General features: G+C 35.4%; 1 pseudogene; it reads left to right on the top strand.

Annotated features, from left to right (window-relative positions):
* The first annotated feature begins 2,212 nt into the window (after positions 1-2,212).
* Positions 2,213-2,560, top strand: LOC118921705 (60S ribosomal protein L34-like; annotated as a pseudogene).
* Positions 2,561-24,907: the final 22,347 nt, after the last annotated feature.

Genomic DNA, 24,907 nt, shown 5'->3' with positions numbered 1-24,907 from the left:
AACCCAGTAGTCATGTGAATATCATGAAATCACCATGAAATGTAGGTTTGTGCTTGCAGAGCACATCTCCAGAGCTAGATATTCAGCAGTCCCAGGCTTTCCATTCCCTCCCTGCTCCATTTCTCTTCCACCGGTGAGCTGAGGGCTTGGGTCCCACCTTGCCTCAGCTTTGGTATGTTATCCTGTTCCATGAGGTCTGCTCTTTTCTCCAGGTGTATGCAGTGTGGTGCTGTCCTCTTTCCTGTTGCTCTCTCAGGATTAGTTGCGCAAACTATATTTCCTAATTGTATCCAGTTTTAGGAGGAAGCCTCTGTCTCTCCTCTCTCCTGGCCATCTTTAATCCAATCTCAGTCTTTTGACTTTTAATCAAAGTTTTTTCAACTAATCTCCTTTATCTTTAATATCTATGAGCCATGTGGTAAAGTTAATCATGTGTGTCAAGCAGTAGAATTTTAAGACAAACTAGGTATCTTCTAAAAAATATCAGGAATCTTGTTCTTGCTAAATAATACAGTGAGGAACTCTTCTCACGTTAATATCCATATTTTATAGTTAAGTGTAAATTTAGAACATTATTTTGATATCAAAACCCCTCTAACTTTCTGTAACTCTGTGCCTTCTCCTCCTCTCATTTCCTTGGCATGAAACCTGATTACAGGTAAGTGAGTCAGTAAACAATGGAATATTTAAAAAAACATTTTTAGTGTATATGTACTTTTCACAAAGCAAACAAAAAATCAGGTGCTGATAAATGGTACCATTGTTTACCTTCATTCAAAAAGCTCTAGTGACATCTATGGATTACAGCAAGTACAAGAATAGGAATATATGTAATAATTTTGTAGATAGGAAGACATTTGGGTATGATTATTGGTGCTTAATATTGTAATAGTCCATTAAAGACAGAGTTATTTTTCCATAAAGACTCTTATCTGAGTGATCAAAATAAGTCACAGTATTTGTATTTTGGGTATTAGAATCACCTATTTGTAAAGGTGATTCCATTGATAATTAGCCTCCTAATAATTGATTCTTAGGATTCCAAATAACTCAGGATTATTTAATTTTGAACATAAAAGTATTCCCACCAATATTTTTGGTGTAACACAAACATAAGCTTGTATTTCCACATTTTCCTGACTAGTAACATGGAATAAAACTTGCCTCATAAAATTCTGTGAAGCATAATTACAGGCACCTTATACATAATAAATATCCAATGCGTGCTAGTAGTAGTAGCACTATTGCTCCCTCTCGCCGGCCTGCGCGACCCTCTGCTTCAATATTAAACACGTGGTGTAGCAAAAAGGGCCACAATGCTCTACTCCTCCGGATATCCATGCCTTTTGCAATGTGACTTCATTGCCCCTCCTCAACTGGTCCTGTGATTTGCTTCTACAAATAGAATACAGGAGATGATACTGTGCCTTAGAAAGTTCACATTGTATCTTGGGATGTCTGATTATCTCATATAACCAAGTCCAGGCTAACCTAATAGAGAATGAAAAAGGAAAAGTCACACGGCCTAACGGAGCAGGAGAGAGCTTTCATTTGGGTTGCTCAAGGTGAATGAGGTAGCTGCTTTCTTGACATTCAACGAAGTGACCGGTCAATGAAGTTCCCAGCTGGCATGCATTTATTTTGAGGACACTGTGTATATTGATATAAAGCAACTGATGTGAAGTGGATACACTTTTATTCTTCATGAAGAATTGAGGCAACAAGCAATATAAAAAATAAAAAAGGGGTAAAAAGGGGTCATCTTAAGAAACACTAAATACTCTTAAAGTTAAATGTTCACTCATGAAGGTTTTCCTTGTATGAATAAATTCTGAAAATATTTACTTTAATCACCTTTTATGGAAAAACCTTAATTTGACATGAATTTGTTTACTTTTTTTCTCAGATCTAAATAATAAATTTAATTCCTTGCATTATGTTAACCAACTACACCTGTCTGGTATTCTTTCTGTAACAATAAACAACAAATTGAAAAAATTAGATACATTTACTATTTATAAATTTGACCGTCCTGTTTAAAATCTTCCTTTTTTTAAAATTTAGTAATATTTCATAAGGTTGGTGTTTCTTGGAAAAATATCCTGGAGTAAAAATACAGGTAAGTTTATCTACTACCTCTTGTAACACAAAGAACCTGGACATTAAAAAAAAATGTTTTCTCTTCTGGGGATGGTGTGGAGAGACATTCAGAATGGTCCAGAGTTTGACCTACGGTTGTATGCTGTCTTACAACACAGCCTCTAAGAAAACGAGGCTGTCTCGAACCCCTGGTAATATGTTGCTTATCTTCATACCAAGAATGTTGGGAACATCAAAATCTGCATGTGCCATGTGCCATGTGGCTTGGAGGGATTCTGCTGTGAGATCTTGAGTTCTCATCAGGTTGTCTAGAAGAGAAAAAACATATCTGCAGGGCCTATGGTGGTTCCATGTGTGCTAAATGTGTGTCTGACAGGATCCAGTGTGCTTTCCTCATGAGGAGCAGAAAAGTGTTGTTACAGTATTAAAGGCACAAGCCTAGAGTCAGAAAACTCAATAAAAAACTAAAGCACTTTTGAGTACTGAAAACAAATCAAAAGGCAAAAAAAGATAGTCATGTCTAGAATGAGACAAAGTAAATGAACACTATTAGATGGAAACTGAATGGAAAGCCTATTTAACTCTGACAAACACCTGGAAAAACTAAGTGTTTCATTTATTAAATTCCCAAATTCAAGAAACTGATTTTTCTTTGCATGTTCAAAATATACAGCATTTCCTACCCAAAACAAACATGCTGCCCAATTTAGTATAAACTTCCTCATACTAATTAAGTAACCTTAAATATTATTTGCTGTGGTCAATGACAGGGCTTCATCCACTTTGTTTTCCCAACCGAAATATACGTCTGACATCCGCACACTGTCAGGGAATACATTTCAACTAAGGTTCCCATGGTCTGCATCATCTATTGTTTGAAACACAATAAACTGGCAGGGTGTGAATCTATAATAAAATCAGCAACAGTTGCTTGGCACCTGGAAACACATGATACAATTACTAAGTATTTTTCAGGGCAAACTGTCACTCTTACACAAACCTTAGGCCTGTTAGTGACTAGCAAAATTCCACACTGTTTCGAACTCAACTTCCTTTATTGATGAGAACCAGACAGCTTACCTGTCACTGAAAGCCAAATGTTTCTGTATCATCCTTTAAGGGACTAACAAAAGAGGATAGCTTCATATCCAGTGAAAACATACTTTGAGGATTTAGATACTATGTCTCTTTCTTTTTTCACAAATATGAGCAAGCACAATGCAGTTTCTTCTAAGGTGACCCATAGGAAAACACCAATGAAGCTTACAGAAAGAAACTGGAGTATTATTTTTAGACTCTAATATTGACTCATGGTCAAAACACCTTTTTAAAATATTTTCAACTCTTTTTGTGACTGACTTCCCATATTTATGATCATTGGCTTACTTAAAAAAAACCTGTTAGGATTAAGAGATGGAGTTTGCAGGATTTGCAGATGTGGAATATACACTAAGAAAATGCTTTGAATTTCTGTTACCTCCAAATTCTCAGTTATATTACTTCTCTTAAAGTAGAACAATCAACTCTTAGTTTTTCAATGAACCACTAAAAGGTGTTCATAGTCAATTTTATTTTAGAAGGCAATTAATTTGTGGTTTATCCTATACCAGATATATCCCATTTTATATTTAACTAAATTCAAATGGAAGTTGAGTTTAATACTTGGCTAAGTGGTCAAAATTTACTTTAAAAAACTGTACCAATTATACAGTACAATTAGAGGGAAGGACCTCATTATATTAAGGAAAATAAAAACAACGTAAACTCAATGAGAAGAGCAGCAGCACAACTGGGCTGACACAGGAAAGAGAAAAGGAAATTATCCTTGAAGGCTTTAGAGTCCATCATGCTTTTTTAACTGGACAGTCAGTGATTTTTCATTTTTGAAAGAATGGTTTTAATCCACAAAATAAGAAGTTTAAATTTATAAATACAAATACTTTACATAGAAAATAGACTTTAGTTGCAAAAAAATTATAGCGATCTCAAAGTCTTCTGATTTCAGAATTGTGATTTATTTCCTAGTCTATTTCCTAACTACATCATAGACATCATGAGTCATTGTTTCTCCAACTATGTTCTTTCCCCTTCAATGAATAATCTTTCCAGTATAAATCTGATTGACCTTCCCACTTTATGTCTTTCTTCCTTCCCTTTTTTAAAAAACTGAATTCCTTAAAATATTTATTTTAAGTCTCTGGGTCATCCTGAATATGATTATAGACCATATGGGAAATAGCTTTCATTTTTGTGTAATGTGACTAACAAAATTATTTAGCAGTTAACATAATACTTAATTATCATGGTTGCTTGATAATCAGAGGCTTACAAAAACTTAGGTAGTGGTTAGGGAAATAGACTCCAGAATCAGAATGCTTGGGTTAAAATCTCAGCTCTACAACTTACTAGTTGTGTAGTCTTGGGAAAGTTGAAATTAACTTTCTGAACTTTATTTTTCTTTATCTGGTAAAAGGGAACAATGCTAATACTTGGCTTAAATTACATTTAGTGGTGAAAGAATTATAGCCTTTATGGAAACTAACAGAAGGAAAATTAAGACAGAGAAAAATGCATTATTGCAATAGGGAGCTACTAATATTTCAAAACAAATTAGCATCATTTAAAATTTTTTAACATATTAAAATTGTAATTTATGTGTAGTACAATTCAGGGAAAGAAAAAAAGCCATGTTTGATTCATTATATAAATATATATAAATATTTCTGCTATGTTTGTAAGCACGAATACCTGTGTTCCCCTTTTCAAGAATATCTTTGTAGTAAAAAGATAAAATACAAAAAATTTAAGATACAAATATTTTGTATTAAATCTCTATGGAAATATGTAAATCGTATTTTATAAAATTGTTTTTTATATCTTTCTTATCTCTAACATTCCTAAAATAAATTATTTCACTCATATAAAAAAAGTGAGTCTCTTTACTTTTTAAAGTGATTATTTTCCTGGTTAAGAAAAATAACAATTTTTTATTCAGTTTGAAAACTGAAAATAAATAAAGTAAAACTGGGGAAACTATCACCAAAATTTCTAGCACTCTGAGATAACTAACCCTAACAACTGGTAATTATTCCCATTTGTATATGACTGTATGTTTTATAAAAATGGAATCCAGATATACATTTTGTAGTTTTCATTAGTAATCCCTTGCCTAGCACAATGCTTGACAATGTAGAGGCTTCACAGATATCTTACTGAATGAATAAATAAATGAGTTCTAAAAATGAGCAGAGGAAGTTTCTTTTAGAAATACTTGATAAAATTATAAAAATATATTAAGATTCTTACTGGAATTGATCTTTAGATCAATTTGGTGGAGAAATGCATATTTATTAATTAAGCTTTGCATTCAAGAAACAAAAAAAATGTAGAGTTCTGTAGATGTCTATTAGGTCCATCTGTTCTAGTGTGTTGTTCAGTGCCTCTGTGTCCTTACTTATTTTCTGTCTGGTGGATCTGTCCTTTGGAGTGAGTGGTGTGTTGAAGTCCCCCAAAATGACTGCATTGCATTTTATTTCTTCTTTAGTTCTGTTAGTATTTGTTTCACACATGTTGGTGCTCCTGTATTGGGTGCATACATATTTATAATGGTTATATCCTTTTGTTGGACTGACCCTTTTATCATTATGTAATGTCCTTCTTTATCTCTTGTTACTTTCTTTGTTTTAAAGTCTATTTTGTCTGTTACTAGTACTGCAATGCCTGCTTTTTTCTCCCTGTTGTTTGCATGAAATATCTTTTTCCATCCCTTGACTTTTGTCTGTGTATGTCTTTGGGTTTGAGGTGCATCTCTTGTAAGCAGCATATAGATGGGTCTTGCTTTTTTATCCATTCTATTACTCTGTGTCTTTTGAATAGTGCATTCAATCCATTTACATTTAGGCTGATTATTGAAAGATATGTACTTATTGCCATTGCAGGCTTTAGATTCGTGGTTACCAAAGGTTCAAGATAAGCTTCTTTACTATCTAACTGTCTAATTTAGCTCGCTTATTGAGCTAGTATAAACACAGTCTGATGATTCTTTATTTCTCTCCCTCCTTATTCCTCCTCATCCATTCTTTATATGTTAGGTGTTTTATTCTGTGCTCTTTTGTGTTTCCTTTGGCTGCTTTTGTGGGTAGTTGATTTTATTTTTTGCCTTTAGTTAGTATTTGGTTGGTCTGCCTTCTTTGCTGTGATTTTATTTTCTCTGGTGACATCTGTTTAGCCTTAGGAGTGCTTCTATCTAGAGCAGACCCTCTAAAATACCCTGTAGAGGTGGTTTGTGGGAGGTAAATTCCCTCAACTTTTGCTTGTCTGGGAATTGTTTAATCCCTAATCAAATTTAAATGATAATCATGCTCTATACAGTATCCTTGGTTCAAGGCCCTTCTGTTTCATTGGCATTAAATATATCATGCCATTCTCTTCTGGCTTGTAAGGTTTCTGTTAAGAAGTCTGATGATAGCCTAATGAGTTTTCCTTTGTAGGTGATCTTTTATCTCTCTCTGGCTGCCTTTAATACTTTGACCTTGCCCTTGATCTTTGCCATTTTAATTATTATGTGTCTTGGTGTTGTCCTCCTTGGGTCCCTTGTGTTGGGAGTTCTGTGTGCTTTCATGGTCTGCAACTATTTCCTCCCCCAGTTTGGGGAAGTTTTCAGCAATTATTTCTTCAAAGACACTTTCTATCCCTTTTTCTCTCTTCTTCTTCTTCTTCTTGTACCCCTATAATGAGGATATTGTTCCATTTGGATTGGTCACACAGTTCTCTTAATATTCTTTAATTCCTGGAGATCTTTTTATCTCTCTCTGCCTCAGCTTCTCTGCGTTCCTATTCTCTGATTTCTATTCCATTAATGTCCTCTTGCATTTCTTCCATTCTGCATTTAAGTCTTTCCAGAAATTGTTTTATTTCTGTTTTCTCCCTTCCAACTTTATCTGTTAGCTCTTGCATATTTCTCTGCAGCTCCATCAGCATGGTTATGACCTTTATTTTGAATTCCTTTTCAGGAAGATTGGTTAAATCTATCTCCCCAGGTTCTTTCTCAGGTGTTGTCTGGACTATTTTGGACTGTATCAAGTCCTTCTGCCTTTTCATGGTGATAGAGGTCATCGTGGGGCAGTTGGCACGTGTTTCAGCTAGGAGAAAAAAGTCCCTACTTGCTTGTTTGTCCCTTCCTTTCCTGTGAGAACAGCTACCCCCTAGTGGCTTGTGCTGGGTAGCTGCATGTGGACGGGGCCTCAACGCCCGGCCCGGATGGCTGCAGAGGCAGCTCTGAGTGGTTACTGTGAGCCTGGCCGCTCTCAGTCTGCTCTTCTGCTGTGGTGGGGCCATGCCAGAGAGGGGACCAGCAGGAGGCTGTTTATCACCATGAGGGGCCTCAGAGCTATGCTGCCTCCCAGGGGGTTGGAGCACCTGAATTTCCCCGGGATTCCCAGCTGCTGGGCTGAGTGTGCCAGGATGCTTCAGTCCAGCTGTGAGGTTCCTGTCCCTTTATGACTTTCAGAAAGTGCTCACTTTTCTTTTGTCCTGGGGGTGCCGGCTGCTGGGAACTGCTCGCAGATTTTACTGTTCCATTTCCCTAATATGCAGCACACCACAGTCTGTGTGTCTGCACTCCCGGTGCAGATGACTAGGGCTAGGGCTAGCAGTCCTGGGCTCCCTCTCCCTCCCCGCTCTGACTCCTCTCCTCCTGCCAGGGAGCTGGGGTGGGGGGGCGCACTCGGGTCCCACCAGCCGCGGCTTGTATCTTACCCCCTTCATGAGGCACTGGGTTCTCACAGGTGTAGATGTAGCCTGGCTGTTGTACTGTATCTTCTCATCTCTCTTTTAGTAATAGTTGTATTTGTCGTATTTTCAAAATTATATATGATTTTGGGAGGAGATTGCCACCATCTTGGCCCCTCCCCCTAGTTGTAGTTTTTTTGTGGATAATCATTGTATTGAGGAAGTCCACTCTATTCCTACTTTTTTTTGAGAGTTTTCCATGAATCTTTGTTGAATTTTGTCAAATGTTGTTTTCATATCATTGATATGATCATGAGATTTTTCTATTTAGCCTGTTGATAGGGTAGGTTACATTGATTGCTTTTCAAATATTGATCCAGCCTCGCATACCTGAAATTAACCCCACTTGAGCATGATGTATAATACCTTTTTCTTGTTGTTGCTGAATTCTATTTACAATATTTTCTTAAAGATTTTTGCATCTGTATTCATAAATTTTATTGATGTATAGTTTTCTGTGTTTATACTGTTTTTGTCATGTTTTGATATCAGGATAATGCTATCTTCATAAAATTAACTAGGAATTAATCCCTCCTCTTCTATTTTTTCTGCAAGAGCTTGTGCAGATTTTGTGTTACTTTTTCTTTAAATGTTTGGAAGAATTCACCAGTGAAATAACATTGACTTGGATATTTCTTTTCTATGTGCTTTTAAGCTACAAATTCAATTGTAGTAGTTTATACTTCTTTTTGATATAACTTGTCAAGTTTATGTGTGTACCACTGTTCATAGCATCTCATTACCCTTCTGATGTTTGCAGGGTTTGTAGTGATGTCTTCTGCTTTGTTCCTAATATTGGTAATTCATGTCTTCTCTACTTTTTCCTTTGTAAGTTTGGCTAGATATTTGACAATTTTATTGATTTTTTTAAAAGACTTTTGTTGATGTTCTCTCTCATTTTCCTGTTTTTAATTTCACTGATTCCTCCTCTCATATTTATTATTTCCTTCCTTCTGACTGATTTGTGTTTATTTCAATCTTCTCTATCTAGAGTCTTGAGGTGGGAGTTTAAACAATTAATGAGAGACTTTTTGTTTTTTCTAACATAAGCATTTAGTGCCATAAATATTCCTTTCAACACTTCTTTTAATAGGATCTCACCAATTTTGACATGTGCTTTCATTTTCATTCAGTTCAATGTATTTCTTGATTTCCCTTCAGGTTTTCTCTTGACCCTTGGATTATTTAGAACTGTGTCAGTTAATTTCTAATTGTTTGGAGGTTTTCCTGTTATCTTTCTCTTTTGGTTCCAGTTAGTTAACCTGAACATTTTTTTTCATGTGTTAAATGAAGATAATAGTAGTTCTTATCTCATAGTGTTGTGAGGATTAAATGAGTTAATACTTAGTGCCAGTGCATAAACAATTAATATATTTTACTCTTGTTATTTTTAATAACTAACATCTTATACACACTGTTTTGGAGAATAGAAAAAAAGGGAAAGTTTTTAAATTTATTTACTAAGGACGTTTTAACTTTGATAACAAAACTGGTAAAGAGTATCTGATATTAAAATTATAGACTTAGTCACTTATGGATATAGATGAAAAAATACTAAATAAATTATTTTCAAATTATTTCAGTTGTGTATTCAACAATAGCAATAATAATACTTCATGAGGAAAGTGGTTTTCAAAAGAGAAAGAAAAATTGCTAATGCAATGCACAACACTGATTAAATTAGATAAAGAATCTCATCTTAACAGATATAGAAGCACTTCATGAAATTCAGCAACCAGTCTTTAAAGAACAAGCCAGCAATATAAGAACATAAAATAAAATTCTAAACATGATTAGGTATCTGTATCGAAAACTCAGCAACAAACAATAAGTATGATAGTGCAACATCCCTTTTAAACCCAGGAGGATAAAAATATTCTGACTCTTCATTACTATATTGGAGAGCTTAGGCAATTAAATAATTAAGAAAAAGAAGGGTGAAAAATAAAAACTAAAAATAAAAGAACAAAACTATTGGTATGTGATGGTTTGTATGGATAAACCTAAAACTTTATAAGTAGGCTCTTAAAAAGAGTTCAGTGTTGTGATTGGATAAAGTAATCAATGTATGAGAATCCATAGGTTTATTTTATGTCAGGAGTAGTAAATTAGAAAAGAAGAATACAATTAAGAAATAACACAATAAAGCTTTTTTGAAATTTTGGAAAATAATTTTAAAAATACTGATAAACATAAATGGAGAGAACTGCAAAGACAGACAAGATGACAAAGAATCTCCCACTGAAGATGTTTTTGAAAACCCTAAATTCAACATATGTGATGATATGCAATTCTGAGAAAATCGACAAAATTAACAGTTAGATTTTTTCCAGACTACATGCAATCTTGAAAATAAAAGGGCTATAGAATATTTATTTCAATATATATTTTTAGTTACTCATTCACTCATTCAATAAATAATCATCAAATCCCTATCATGTACATGACGATTAGGCTTTATTCTAATTATATATATATATATATATGTATGTATACTATAATATACTCTGTGCTGAATTAGTGGAGAACACAGAGGAAAGAGGGTTTTACAGTAATCCTGATTAACAGAGAACTGGTGAAGCAGCCCTTGGATTGAATTTCTTCTTTCAAATGAAGAGGGACATACAACTCTGTGGAAAAATCTGAGTCCTTGTACTTGGAGATGCTTTTCTCCAGATAGGTTATTAACATTGCTGTTCCATTTGTTCCAGAATAATTTAGCAATGTAAAGTAACAGACACTAAAAAGTTTTCCTTTACAAATCTCCAACATTTGGAAAAGTTGAAACAAATATACTTGTATTAGTCACTAAATTGGTTTTAATGTATTTTATGAACCAAGCGCATGTCCATCCCTTTTACAACCAGCTTATGGTCTAGGTCAGGGATCATTAGTCATATAATAGGAAAGTGAATGTGGATATTGAGAGTGCAAACCTTAGCATTTCCCATTCTGGTAAGTTCAGTGGGTGATACTATTAGGCTTAAACCAAAATGCAAGGACTTGCTTCCAAATAGCTTGACCTAAAATAAAGATAATAGAGGAGTTATTTCCTTTGGTTTGCTTTCACAATTACTTTGGGTTTTTTGTTTATTTGGATAAAAACACCAAGGATCATTCCATCGTTTGGTTAAAATATATTTCTTGCAGAATCCCTTCCTTCCTCAGATAAAGAAAACAACCCTGTTTAAGTTAGTGTGACAAATCTAAGAAATAAGGGAACTATTGTCATCTCTTTGTCAATAAGAAAGGTCTGTGTGAAGCTCACATTCCAGAGGTATATTCATTCAGTTCTACGAAGTAGATACTTGTTACAAGCACCAATTTCCTCTGGACTTCTTGATGTTTCAACTAAATGAAGTTACTATAGGCTCATTGTAAGTAGTAAAAAATATGGCTTTTTCCCATTAGCCTCAAAAGGATTAGTTTATATTTCCATCTCAGTTGTAAATTGTTTTCCCATTAGATAGTTCTTCTGACATTTATAGCAGCCTGTGAGGTAGGTAAAGCAAGTATTATCATTCTTACATATGAAAAAATAAAATCTCAAAGATGTGATGTGATTTTCAATAGAACTGAGTCTTTTGGCTCTTCTTATAGTGTTATTTTATTAAATTCATTTACTTAAATACTTACTAGTCAACACATATTCATCGAGGGTCTACTTTGGCCAAACTCTGTTGCAAGAATTCAACTGCCTCTCAAATTTGATTGCCAAGGTTTGTAAGTATTAGAAAGTTTTCTAGTATTAAAACTTACAGTTTTGTAGTTTTAAAAGATGACTTATGTTATGATTACAGTTTGCCCAGTCATCAACAATGCACTTAACTCTGAGTTCATGAGACTATAAAAAGAAGTATTTCTGATCTTTGAAAGTTCTGAAGTCAATATTTGATAGCAAACATTTTAAACTTTTTCCCTTAATTGCAGGTGAACTGTGAGCTTGCAAGGTAGTAAAGTTAGACTCTTGATTGTAGTCTATGAGCTGCTTTAAAAATTACCAATCCAGCAGATATTAGAAGCCTACAACTTTCATCCAGTAAACACATGCTAATACTTGGTATTCTTTCTCCAGGTCTTTAATATGATCAGTTTATTTCCAAATGATGTAAAAAAAAAAAAAGCTCAGCTTATTTTTTCACTATAAACATATACCACAATATTTTTCTATAACATACAGCAGATGTTCACTGACATTTTTTTCCTTTGCCTATAACTTTTAATCCCCTGTGAAAGCAAGGGAAAGTAATTGCAAGAGGGTAGTAAGAAGGTGGTAGTGAATTCAGCAGCTTTATTGCTCCTTGTAGCCAAGTGAATCTCAGACTATTGTTAATACCCTAGTATAGCAATTTTAAGATTCAGATATGGGAATTTCCCTCCCTGCATATTTATCCAGATATTCACACCATTTATTGAGAAGATTTTTCCTTTCACCATTGAATTATCATGGCACGTTTGTCAAAGATCAACTGACCATGTATGCGTGGACCTATTTCTGGACTCTGTTCTGTTCCACTGATCTATTTCTCTATCCTATGCCAATACTAGACTGTTTTGGTTACTCTGGCTTTATAATTTGAATTGAAAGCAGATAATGTGAGTCTTCCAACTTTGTTTTGCTTTTTAATGAGTTTTTTTACCTTCTTACACTAGCACATTTGCATTTCCATATTAACCTTAGAATCTACTTGTTATTTTCCGCAATAAAAAGGGCTCATAGTGATCTTAGATTATATTGAATCTATAGACCAATTTATGAGCAATTGACATTTTAGCAAAATTGAGTCTTCTAATTCATTGCCATGCTATATCTTCATTATTTTGGACTTCTTAAATTTATTTCATCAGTTTGTATTTTTAGTGTAAAGTTCTAACATCTTTTGATACTTTTTGTAAACTTAAGAACATATGATAAATAATTCCATCTATATTCTATTGCACTTTCTACCTTCTCAGCTTAGCAATATCCCTCTCTGCACCTCTCTGCACCATCCCAGGAAAGTCAGGCACAAAACCAAAATGGACATGGGACTCAAGTTTATGCTTCCCTTCCCTCAAGGAATAGAGTACCAAATTTCCTGTTGTTCAATGCCTGAAAATAGTTGACTTATGTATATTGTCCAGATTTTAGTTGTTTTTGTTGGGAGAACAAGTCAGGGACCATTTACTCTATCATAGCCAGCAGTGATGCGTTTTTGATTGCTTTAAAGGTAGGCCAAAATACAGAAATGAAACATACCTGGTCATCTTCTATATTTCATACAAATTGAACATTTGTTTTTGCTGCCCTTGCAATATGGAGAAATGAATTTAAATATTTATCACTAATCTTTATATTATATTAACACCAATGACAATATGTTTCCAAGTATCCTTACTGATTAGTTGCCATGGTATAGTTTAAAGAAGATGAAAAAAACCAATATTTCAGGAAGGAAAAGGTAAAAAGCAAATCATAAATAAAGGCTAAAACAGACTTTTAAGATTAAAAAGAGACCACTTAAAAAATATGCATATTGGGGAGCAGCCAAGGTGGTGGCATGAGTAAGGCAGTGGAAATCTCCTCCCAAAACCATATGTATTTTTGAAAATACAACAAATACAACTATTCCTAAAAGAGAGACCAGAAGATACAGTACAACAGCCAGGCTACATATACATCTGTTAGAACACAGCACCTCACGAAGGAGGTAAGATACAAGCTGCGGCCCGGTGGGACCCGAGCACCCCCCCCACCCCAGTTCCCCAACGGGAGGAGAGGAGTCAGAGCAGGGAGGGAGAGGGAGCACAGGACTGCTAAATACCGAGCCCTAGTCATCCGCACAGGGAGCACAGTCACAGACTGGTGGTGTGCTGGATATTAGGGAAATGGAACATTAAAATCTGCCAGCGGGTCCCTGCAGCCGGTGCCCCTAGGACAAAAGAAAAGCAAGTGCTTGGTGAAAGTCCTAAAGGAACTAAGGCCTCACAACTGGCTGGAAGCATCCCAGCACACTCAGCTGAGCAGCTGGGAATACTGGGGAACTCCGGGTGCCCTAACCCCCTGGGAGGCAGCACAGCTCTGAGGCCCCTCACAGGGATAAACAGCTTCCCATCCATTCCCCCTCTGGCGAGGCTCTGCCATAGCAGGGGAGCAGCCTGAGAGTGGCCGTGCGAACAGCAACCGCCCAGAAACTCCTCAGCCACTGCCCAGGACAGACTCAGAGGCCTCATCAGCACAGAGCAGCCCAGCACAAGCCGCTATAGGTCACCGATATCACAGGAGAGGAAGGCAACCAGCAAGCAAGAAGGGACTTTGTTTTGACAGCTGACAGATGTGCCAACTGCCCAAGACTACGTCTATCACCATGAAAAGGCAGAAGAATTTGATCCAGACAAGAATAACCCAGACAACCCCTGAGAAGGAGCCTGGGGAGATAGATTAAACCAATCTTCCTGAAAAAGAATCAAAATAAAGGTCATAACCATGCTGATGGAGCTGCAGAGAAATATTCAAGAGCTAACGGATAAAGCTGGAAGGGAGAATACAGAAATAAAACAATCTCTGGAAGGACTTAAGAGCAGACTGGATAAGGTACAAGAGGCCATTAATGGAATAGAAATCAGAGAACAGGAACACAGAGAAGCTGAGGCAGAGAGAGATAAAAGGATCTCCAGGAATGGAAGAATATTAAGAGAACTGTGTGACCAATCCAAATGGAACAATATCTGCATTACAGGGGTACCAGAAAAAGAAGAAGAGAGAAAAAGGGATAGAAAGTGTCTTTGAAGAAATAATTGCTGAAAACTTCCCCAAAGTGGGGGAGGAAATAGTTGCTCAGACCATGGAAGCACACAGAACTCCCAACACAAGGGACCCAAGGAGGACAACACCAAGACACATAATAATTAAAATGGCAAAGATCAAGGACAAGGACAGACTATTATAAATATGTACACACCCAATACAAGAGCACCAACATATGTGAAACAAATACTAACAGAACTAAAGGAGGAAATAGAATGCAATGCAGTCATTTTGGGGGACTTCAACACACCACTCACTCTAAAGGACAGATCCACCAGACAGAAAATAAGTAAGGACACAGAGGCACTGGACAACACACTAGAACAGATGGACCTAATAGACATCTACAGAACTATACACCCAAAAGCAGCAGGATACACATTCTTCTCAAGTGTACATGGAACATTCTCCAGAGTAGACCACATACTAGGCCATAAAAACAGCCTCAGTAAATTAAAAAGATTGAAATTCTACCAACCAACCTTTCAGACCACAAAGATATAAAACTAGAAATAAATTGTACAAAGAAAACTAAAAGGCTCACAAACACATGGAGGCTCCTAAATAATCAAAGGATCAATGACCAAATTAAAATAGAGATCAAGCTCTATATGGAGACAAATGACAACAACAACACAGAGCCCCAACTTCTGTGGGATGCAGCGAAAGCAGTTGTAAGACTAAAGTATATAGCAATCCAGGCATATTTAAAGAAGGAAGAACAATCCCAAATGAATAGTATAAAGTCACAATTATTGAAGTTGGAAGAAGTACAAATGAGGCCTAAAGTCAGCAGAAAGAGGGACATAATAAAGATCAGAGAAGAAATAAATTAAATTGAGAAGAGTAAAACAATAGAAAAAATCAATGAAACCAAGAGCTGGTTCTTTGAGAAAATAAACAAAATAGATAAGCCCCTAGCCAGACTTATTAAGAGAAAAAGAGAATCAACACACATCAACAGAACCAGTAACAAGAAAGGAAAAGTCATGATGGACCCCACAGAAATACAAAGAATTATTAGAAAATACTATGAAAACTTAGATACTAACAAGCTGGAAAACCTAAAAGAAATGGACAACTTCTGAGAAAAATACAACTTTCCAAGACTGAGCAAGGAAGAAACAGAAAATCTAAACAGACCAATTACCAGCAACAAAATTGAAGTGGTCATCAAAAACTACCCAAGAGCAAACTCCCAGGCCAGGTGGATTTTCTGTGGAATTTTATCAGACATACAGAGAAGACATAATACCCATTCTCCTTAAAGTTTTCCAAAAAATAGAGGAAGAGGGAATACTCCCAAACTCATTCTATGAAGCCAGCATCACACTAACACCAAAACCAGGCAAAGACCCCACCAAAAAAGAAAATTAAAGACCAATATCACTGACAAACATAGATGCAAAAATACTCAATAAAATATTAGCAAACCAAATTCAAAAACACATCAGGAGGATCATACAACATGACCAAGTGGGATTCATCCCAGGGATGCAAGGATGGTGCAACATTTGAAAATCCATTAACATCATCCACCACATAAATAAAAAGAAGGACAAAAACCACATGATCATCTCCATAGATGCTGAAAAAGCATTTGACAAAACTGAACATCCATTCATGATAAAAACTTTCAACAAAATGGGTATAGAGGGCCAGTACCTCAACATAATAAAGGCCACATATGATAAATCCACAGCCAACATCATACTGAACAGAGAGAAGCTGAAAGCTTTTCCACTAAAATCAGGAACAAGACAGGGATGTTCACTCTCCTCACTGTTATTTAACATAGTACTGGAGTTCCTAGCCATGGCAATTAGACAAAACAAAGAAATACAAGGAATTCAGATCAGTAAAGAAGTCAAACTGTCACTATTTGCAGATGACATGATATTGTACATAAAAAACCCTAAAGACCTCACTCCAAAACTATTAGAACTAATCTCGGAATTCAGCAATGTTGCAGAATACAAAATTAATACAAAGAAATCTGAGGCTTTCCTATACACTAACAATGAACTAACAGAAGAAAAATCAGGAAAACAATTCCATTCACAATTGCATCAAAAAGAATAAAATACCTAGGAATAAACATAACCAAGGAAGTGAAAGTACTATACTCCAAAAACTACAAGACACTCTTAAGAGAAATTAAAGAGGACACTAACAAATGGAAACTCATCCCATGCTCCTGGCTAGGAAGAATTAATATTGTCAAAATGGCCATCCTGCCCAAAGCAATCTACAGATTCAATGAAATCCCTATCAAATTACCAACAGCATTCTTCAATGAACTGGAACAAATAGGTCTAAAATTCAAATGGAACCACCAAAGACCCCGAATAGCCAAAGCAATCCTGAGAAAGAAGAATAAAGTAGGGGGGATCTCACTCCCCAACTTCAAGCTCTACTACAAAGCCACAGTAATCAAGACAATTTGGTACTGCCACAAGAACAGAGCCACAGACCAGTGGAACAGAATAGAGTCTCCAGACATTAACCCAAACACATATGGTCAATTAATATAATAATAAAGTAGCCATGGTCATACAATGGGGAAATGACAGCCTCTTTAACAGTTGGTGTTGGCAAAACTGGACAGCCACATGCAAGAGAATGCAACTGGATCATTGTCTAACCCCATACACAAAAGTAAATTCGAAATGGATCAAAGACCTGAATGTAAGCCATGAAACCATAAACCTCTAACAAAAGAAACATAGGCAAAAATCTCTTGGACATAAACATGAGCGACTTCTTCATGAACCTATCTCCCCGGGCAAGGGAAACAAAAGCAAAAATGAACAAGTGGGACTACATCAAGCTGAAAAGCTTCTGTACAGCAAAGGACACCATAAAGAGAACAAAAAGGCATCCTAAAGTATGGGAGAATATATTCATAAATGTCAGATCTGATAAAGGGTTGACACCCAAAATATATAAAGAACTCACACACCTCAACAACAAAAAGCAAATAATCCAATTAAAAAATGGGCAGAGGAGCTGAACAGACAGTTCTCCAAAGAAGAAATTCAGATGGCCAACAGGCACATGAAAACATGCTCCACATTGCTAGTTATCAGAGAAATGCAAATTAAAACCACAGTGAGATATCACATAGCACTAAGGATTGCCACCATCCAAAAGACAAACAACAACGAATATTGGTGTGGTTGTAGAGAAACGGGATCTTTCTTACACTGCTGGTGGGAATGTAAATTAGTTCAACCATTGTGGAAAGCAGTATGGAGGTTCCTCAAAATGCTTAAAATAGAATTTCCATTTGACCCAGGAATTCCACTTCTAGGAATTTACCCTAAGAATGCAGCAGCCCAGTTTGTAAGAGACAGATGCACCCTTATGTTTATTGCAGTACTATTCACAATAGCCAAGAAATGGAAGCAACCTAAGTGTCCATCAGTAGATGAATGGATAAAGAAGATGTGGTGCATATACACAATGGAATATTATTCAGCCATAAGAAGAAAACAAATCCTACCATTTGCAATGACATGGATGGAGCTCGAGGGTATTATACTCAGTGAAATAAGCCAGGTGGAGACAGACAAGTATCAAATGATTTCACTCATATGTGGAGTATAAGAACAAAGAAAAAACTGAAGGAACAAAACAGCAGCAGAATCACAGAACCCAAGAACAGACTAACAATTACCAAAGGGAAAGGGACTGGGGAGGATGGGTGGGAAGGGAGGGATAAAGGGGGGGTAAAAAGAAAGGGGCCATTAAGATTAGCATGTATAATGTGGGGGAGGCACAGGGAGGGTTGTGCAACACAGAGAAGACAAGCAGTGATTCTACAGCATTTTACTATGCTGATGGACAGTAACTGTAAAGGGGTTTGTGGGGGGGACTTGGTGAAGGGGGGAGTCTAGTAAACATAATGTTCCTTATGTAATTGTAGATTAGTGATACCAAAATTAAAAAAAATTTTCTAAAAAGGAAAACAAAAACAAAGACAAAGACCAACAAACAAAAATATACATATTAAAAGAACTCTAAGAAGTCTTGTATTCCCAATATAAAATCAAGGAAACAATTTAACTTCATAATAATTAACTCTCATTATTGAGAAATAGTGGATTTTCACCAAGTTAGTATTCGAGTGAGTTTTCACATCTGAGGATAATCACTATTTCATTTAACTAGTAAAGTTGCAGCTTGGTGAAGTGTAGTTTCCAGTAAAGAGTCAGAAGTTTACATTCTGCCACCCATCCTGGTTTGGGATGTGTTCCACGTATTTCTGGAGTCTAAATTTAAGTCGTTTTCATACATTCCATGAAGATCAAAGATGATCTGAGAATCTTAAACATAATCACTTTTGAAACTCACCTTTTTCCTACTAGAGTTAGTTCTTTCTAATAATTATGTGTTAATTATCTTCTATTTTTTTCATTCCTGTTTTATCCTCTGTCATTCCTATGTTTTAGAAACAAATCAGTGTGATATAATGAGTTATAAGAAATACATATTTGGTCATTCATATGACCAAATACATATTTCCCAGGTTTATTTTGTCTTCATTCTGAAAACACTGCAGTCTTAAAGGTGAAATGGTGTTTTGTCATGTTAATGACATACTTTTGGATCCCCACCCAAGAGCAGGAGCTGAAGGCTGCATCAGCCAATGGCCAACAATTTAGTCAGTCATGAGTATGCAGTGAAGCCCTCACAAAATCCATGAGAAGATCTCACTCTCTAGTTCTCTCTGCTCTGTTCTTCCTGATCCTGCTTTGTGGTCCGAGAGCGCATCTACTCTTGGGGAACCAGAATGCCTCCAGTTGCCACCGAGCCAGGCCCCAAGCTCCAGGACGATAGAAGCTCTTTTATTCCGGACCTTGCCCTGTGTCTGTCTTCATCTGGATGTTAACTTGTATCCTTTATGGTATCCTCTGTTAAATTGGTAAGCATAAGTTAAGTGTTTTCCTGGGTTCTGTGAGCTGCTCTAGCAAATTAATGAAACCTAGGGGGAAGTCTAATCTGTAGCTGGTAGGTCAGAAGCGCAGGTAACTGCCTGGGGCTTCTGACCAGCATTTGGACCTGGGAATGGAGGGCAGTCTTGTAGGTTGGAGCCCTTAACATGGGAATCTGGTGCTGTCTCCTGGCAGATAGCATCAGAATGAATTGAGCTCTCCAATACCCTGCTGGTGTTTGAGAATTGCTTGGTGTAAATATGTGAGTGGGAAGACTCCCTCACACATATTTACACACATTGGAATCACATCCGGTACCTGAATGAAGTTATACTACTATTACTGCTGGGTATAATATTGTTACTGTTCTACATTTATGTAGGAAAAAAGTACACCATCTCATTTGGTGCCAGACATGTGGGAGTCACATTTCATGTCAGAGAGATGATAATCAGATTGGAAACGATAATAGAATTATTATACTGGAGAGGAGAGTATATTGGATGACTTCTAAGGTTCTTTGATAAGAGATCCACTTCAAATTCAAGGAGTGTCTTTAAAAATGTAAATTGATAAATGTGGTAACAGCTTACATTCATTTTCAAAAAAGACAAAGCATTTGATCAAATACTTTGTAGTACAGATGATAGATGATAGATAGGGATAGATGATAGAAATAAAATTAAAACTGTTATTAATGCCCAACAGCTCTTTTCTTCTCAGAATACTTTTTATTTTTACATAGAAGAGATGAAAAAAAGATCCAGAAACATTCTTTCAACTATCATTAATGTGAATCTATCATACTGGCTTACCATTTATTACTTTCTGTTATAATATAAGAATCATGTTGCTACCAAGTAATAGTTGGGTTTAATTCTTAACTTTAGAATAAAAATTTGAAAAGATGGCCCTGAAATTAGAATATCAGACTTTTAGAGGCTAGTCTTTAAGCCAAGGAAAGATGAAAGTTTAAAATACAGGATGGGAGCTATGATTTAAGGGATTTTTTTTTCTGGGAGCTAAAAATAACTATATAGAAAATATTCACACTGATTATTTTTCTCTACTTTCTGATTTTAGATTATTTCCTAATTAGTTTTATTTTCTCCGCCCTGTAAACTTATTTTTTTCTTCTAATAGGTGAAAGAATTTTTAATGAATATATCCATTATCAGTATAAATATATATTTTATTATTTAAAAGCATGTTTCCAATAGACAAAAATAAAGCCTTTTGGTATTACATGCAAAATTGGCACATTATGGGTTTAATTTAATATTGAGATTATTAAATGACATATTTGTGTTATGGTAGACTGGAATTCCAGCTAAGTATGAGTCTTGCAGTGATAATGGACCATGAGAAAAGAAAAGTGATGTCCAGGAAGGTACAGAAAAATCCAGGGATGTTAGCATCAGAAATATAATACCAAAAAGGATGGAACATTTATCTGGAGTGTAATTGCAGGCTGAAGGGGAAGGATAGTTTTATTATTAATCTGTTTGAACTTTTTATATAGTAAGGATATATTTATGTGTCTTATTGCAGAAACTATTTTTCCCAGTTTGTTAGTTGATGCAATGTTCCTAATAAGTAATGGGACACAAGCAGTGAGATAAAAAACTGTGCTGTGATTAAATAATTTGGTGTTTTAGACTTTCATGAATGGAAGATAACTATATGCTTCACTTATGTCTTTAAATCTTACAACATAATAATTATTGATTGAAAGATGAGAACTAGAGAAATAAAATATTTCCTTTCTTTGTAAGGGAGGAACATAGAATACATTGGGGGCTGAGTGTAGTCCTTATAACAAGGAGAGCCAGTAATTAATTTTCTTGATTTCAGGGTCTGATAGCTTACACATTTCAAATCTGGCTTTTATGAATATTTTTCAGTATTATTTTTCCTTTGAACTAATATGACCTATTCCTAAAGTGAAAATTTGTTTCAGTTTTTTACTAATGACTGGTATCTTTTCTTCATCACCTTTTTTCCTGAAATGTCAATGAGTTGCCCCTTTAAATCAGTCACCTCTTTTATTTAAACATCTATTTGTGTTTTTAAGACTTAAAACTTTAATATTCCCCTTTGGTCTATTTCTGTCTACATGATAAACATTCTCTTTTTAAATAATGAATTAAATGGAATATTACAGCTATATGAAATGTCATTTTTATAGGTAAAAAATTGTAGTATATCAGCAATTTCATATCAGATTTACTCTAATACACTTTGTTGTTATTTCATAGTAATATTGAATAGCAGTAATATCCATTCCCCAACATAAAAAAGAAAAGACAAACTAAACTCTCTTTACTAGTTGGCCATAATGTTTAATGATATACTCACAGAGTGGATGAGGAATAAATAAATAAATAAAGTTTCAAGTAGCATAATTTTGACCAGTGTCTGGAGTATCCTAGGAAATACCTGCTTCAGTCTCTTATGTGATACTCTTATTGTAATAAGCAGAAATTGAAGTACTTAATGTAAACTTAGCTTCTCTCAAAAAAGAGTACTAATACCCTCATTCTGCACAGAATCAGAATTTTATAATAAGGAGGAGCCTTGATGTCATGTATTCCAAAATCAACCTTTTGCAAATAGAACACAATGCCAAGAAACTGGGACATGATTACTGGAAAACCAAGGTTACTTGGTGGCAGTGTTGAAGCCAATCCTGGTGTCCTGCCTCTTGATCCACAGGGCTTTTCATCCAGCTCTACATCTGTTTGCCAGATCTAATCAGCTAGGCAGGTCTCTGTTATAGCTTATGTCCATTTACCTATTGTTAGGTAATCATAATATTCCAGTGATTTACTTCATTTAAATAGCCTGTTTAAGTTAACTAATAGACGTTAGATTTATTCTAGTCAACTGAAGGATGGAATTACTACTACACCTGATAACTCCAAATGGTTTTTCACAATGATCCTATCAAAGTCTACCTTCCCTGTCTACAACGTGCCATTGTTTTAAATAGTCCCTATTTCATAGTCAATTAATGATGTCAATGTATTTATATAAATTAATTTTGCCTTATCGCTATTTCATCAAATCTTCAAGTCTACACAAAGACTGTTCTCTAAGAAATATTAGCAGCTCTTTGTAGATCACAGAGATCATATCCTCCTTTCAACACAGATCAGTTGTGTGTGTGTGTGTGTGTGTGTGTGTGTGTATGTGTACGTGTATGTGTAGTTATTGGCCAGTTATTCATTTAGTACACTTGAATCACTAAATTATTTTTCTTAAGTTTTTACTCATATAGTTATTTCCATAAACTATAGATTGTGAGCTCCTTGGTCATGGACTGTCTTGTATTTTAAGGTAGTAAGCCAAGTGTCTTTTATATGTTAGTTGAGTAATAAGTGTGTGTTGATTGATAAGCCACAATTCAATCTAACCAACCAGATTTTCACATTTGTCTCACTCATAACCCAGTTCTATTATTGAGTCATTAAAAAGATCAATAAAAGCAACTTTAAAACCATCTACTTCTATTTGTTTAGTATTTCTAGGTAGCTTTTGGGATTGAAGGTGCATTAACATTTCTTCATGGAGTGGAAGATAAGCAGCCTGAGGCTGAGAGCAAGGAAACAACTTCATGAAAAAGTTCTTCACTGTCAAGGAGGGTAGTGGGGATGCAAAATACAGTTTCTCCTAATAGATTATGAGAGTGACATGAGCATGTCAAGGTGTTCAGAATGAAAAAGTATTCATGATAAAGCTCAAAGATCCTATCTTTGAACGGTGACATGATCTGACAAAGAAAAATACCCTATTTCATCATCTTGATAGCAGATAAACCTAATATTCATTCACTCAACAAATGGTCTTTAAGCTTATACTATGCTCTAATTTCCCATTTAAAATTTTCCTAGTTTCTTCTCTCTTACTCTTAGATATCTATATTTGGCTGATGCTATTTGAGTTTTGTTTAGTTAAAAAGAGAAAAGAGAAAGTTGATTTTGTGATCATTTATCCACTTTTGCTTATTAATAGATTTTCTTGTAAACTGTGATATTTTCAAAGTTATATTCCAAACTCTGAACATCACTCTATCATCATGTAACCATATCATTAATTTTTGTTTGGTTCTCTTGGAAAACTTAAAACTCAAGTTTCTGGGGCTGCATCAGTTTCCACTTTCTTACAGGTACATTCCATTCTCTTCAACCAATAGAAAAGCAAAGTCAGTGAAAAAATTTAAAAAAACACACACACACAAAGCAATTGCTTTGCTGATTTAGAAATTATTATAGCTAATTTAATGTGTTGTTTGGATGACTAAACTCTCTTGACAGCCAAATCAACCATGCATATACAAATCCTAAAAGTCAGAGCAGGCAGGGACAGTGGCAGCCGCCTAGTCAAAACACTTATTCTATAGTTGAGAAAATTGATGTGTAAGAGGTAAGGTAACTCACTCACTCTTAATTTGTGTCTCTTTTCATAGGTTGCCGATAGAAAGGGTAAACTAACAAGTTTTATTTCTTTGATTCTCACAGAAATTACTTCTTTTGCCACTAATAAACTTTGAAGAAGGAGAACCAAGAAATGTCCAGAGAAGAGGATCATCACACGGCCTTTCTGCTTATTTATTCCTTTGAATGTTGAATTATGATTCCCATTGCTTCTGACACTTTCTATTTTCCTGTAATTAGTGACGGTCCGAAATTACCTTTCAGACACTGAGCACCACTCCCTTTCACCCACCTGCATCTATTTTTTTTTTCTTTCCCTCTCTTGTCAAGTTAACAGGGTCTGTCGATATTTTTAGAGGACAAATCATGTGTGAAGCAAGGCAGTTTTTAAGGTTTCTGGCACAATAGATGATCAGTCCAAATATTTGTACAATACATGCTGTGCTTCAAGGATGACTGCTGATAATTATATTGAGGTCAATGAGCAAAGTTTCCCTCCAAGGCACAGATTGGGATTCAAAAATATTTGATAGAGGCAATTGAATTGGAAGGGATGATGGAATTTGTTGCAATTAAGCTGAGCAAAGCAGTTGAAATGAGATCCAGATAACGCAATTATTATCCTTCACTATCTGTGAGGAGATCGAGATTTATTTTGCACAAGTAATTCAAATGCATTTTATTAGGATAAAACATCCTACAGACTATAGAGATTTAAAAAAATTATAATCCTTTCTTCATAGTGAAAATGTTAAAAGGTTTAAACACTGTAAAGTTAAAGATTCTGATGTATGTGATTTATGGCTGGATGTGAAAGGAAAAAAGAGAACACTAGCCAACATCTGCCTTCCACAGAG

This window comes from Manis pentadactyla, chromosome 12 (genome assembly GCF_030020395.1).
Source record: "Manis pentadactyla isolate mManPen7 chromosome 12, mManPen7.hap1, whole genome shotgun sequence".
Taxonomy (NCBI): domain Eukaryota; kingdom Metazoa; phylum Chordata; class Mammalia; order Pholidota; family Manidae; genus Manis; species Manis pentadactyla.
The sequence above is the reverse complement of the archived record's forward strand: the minus strand, read 5'-3'. Positions and strand labels throughout refer to the sequence as shown.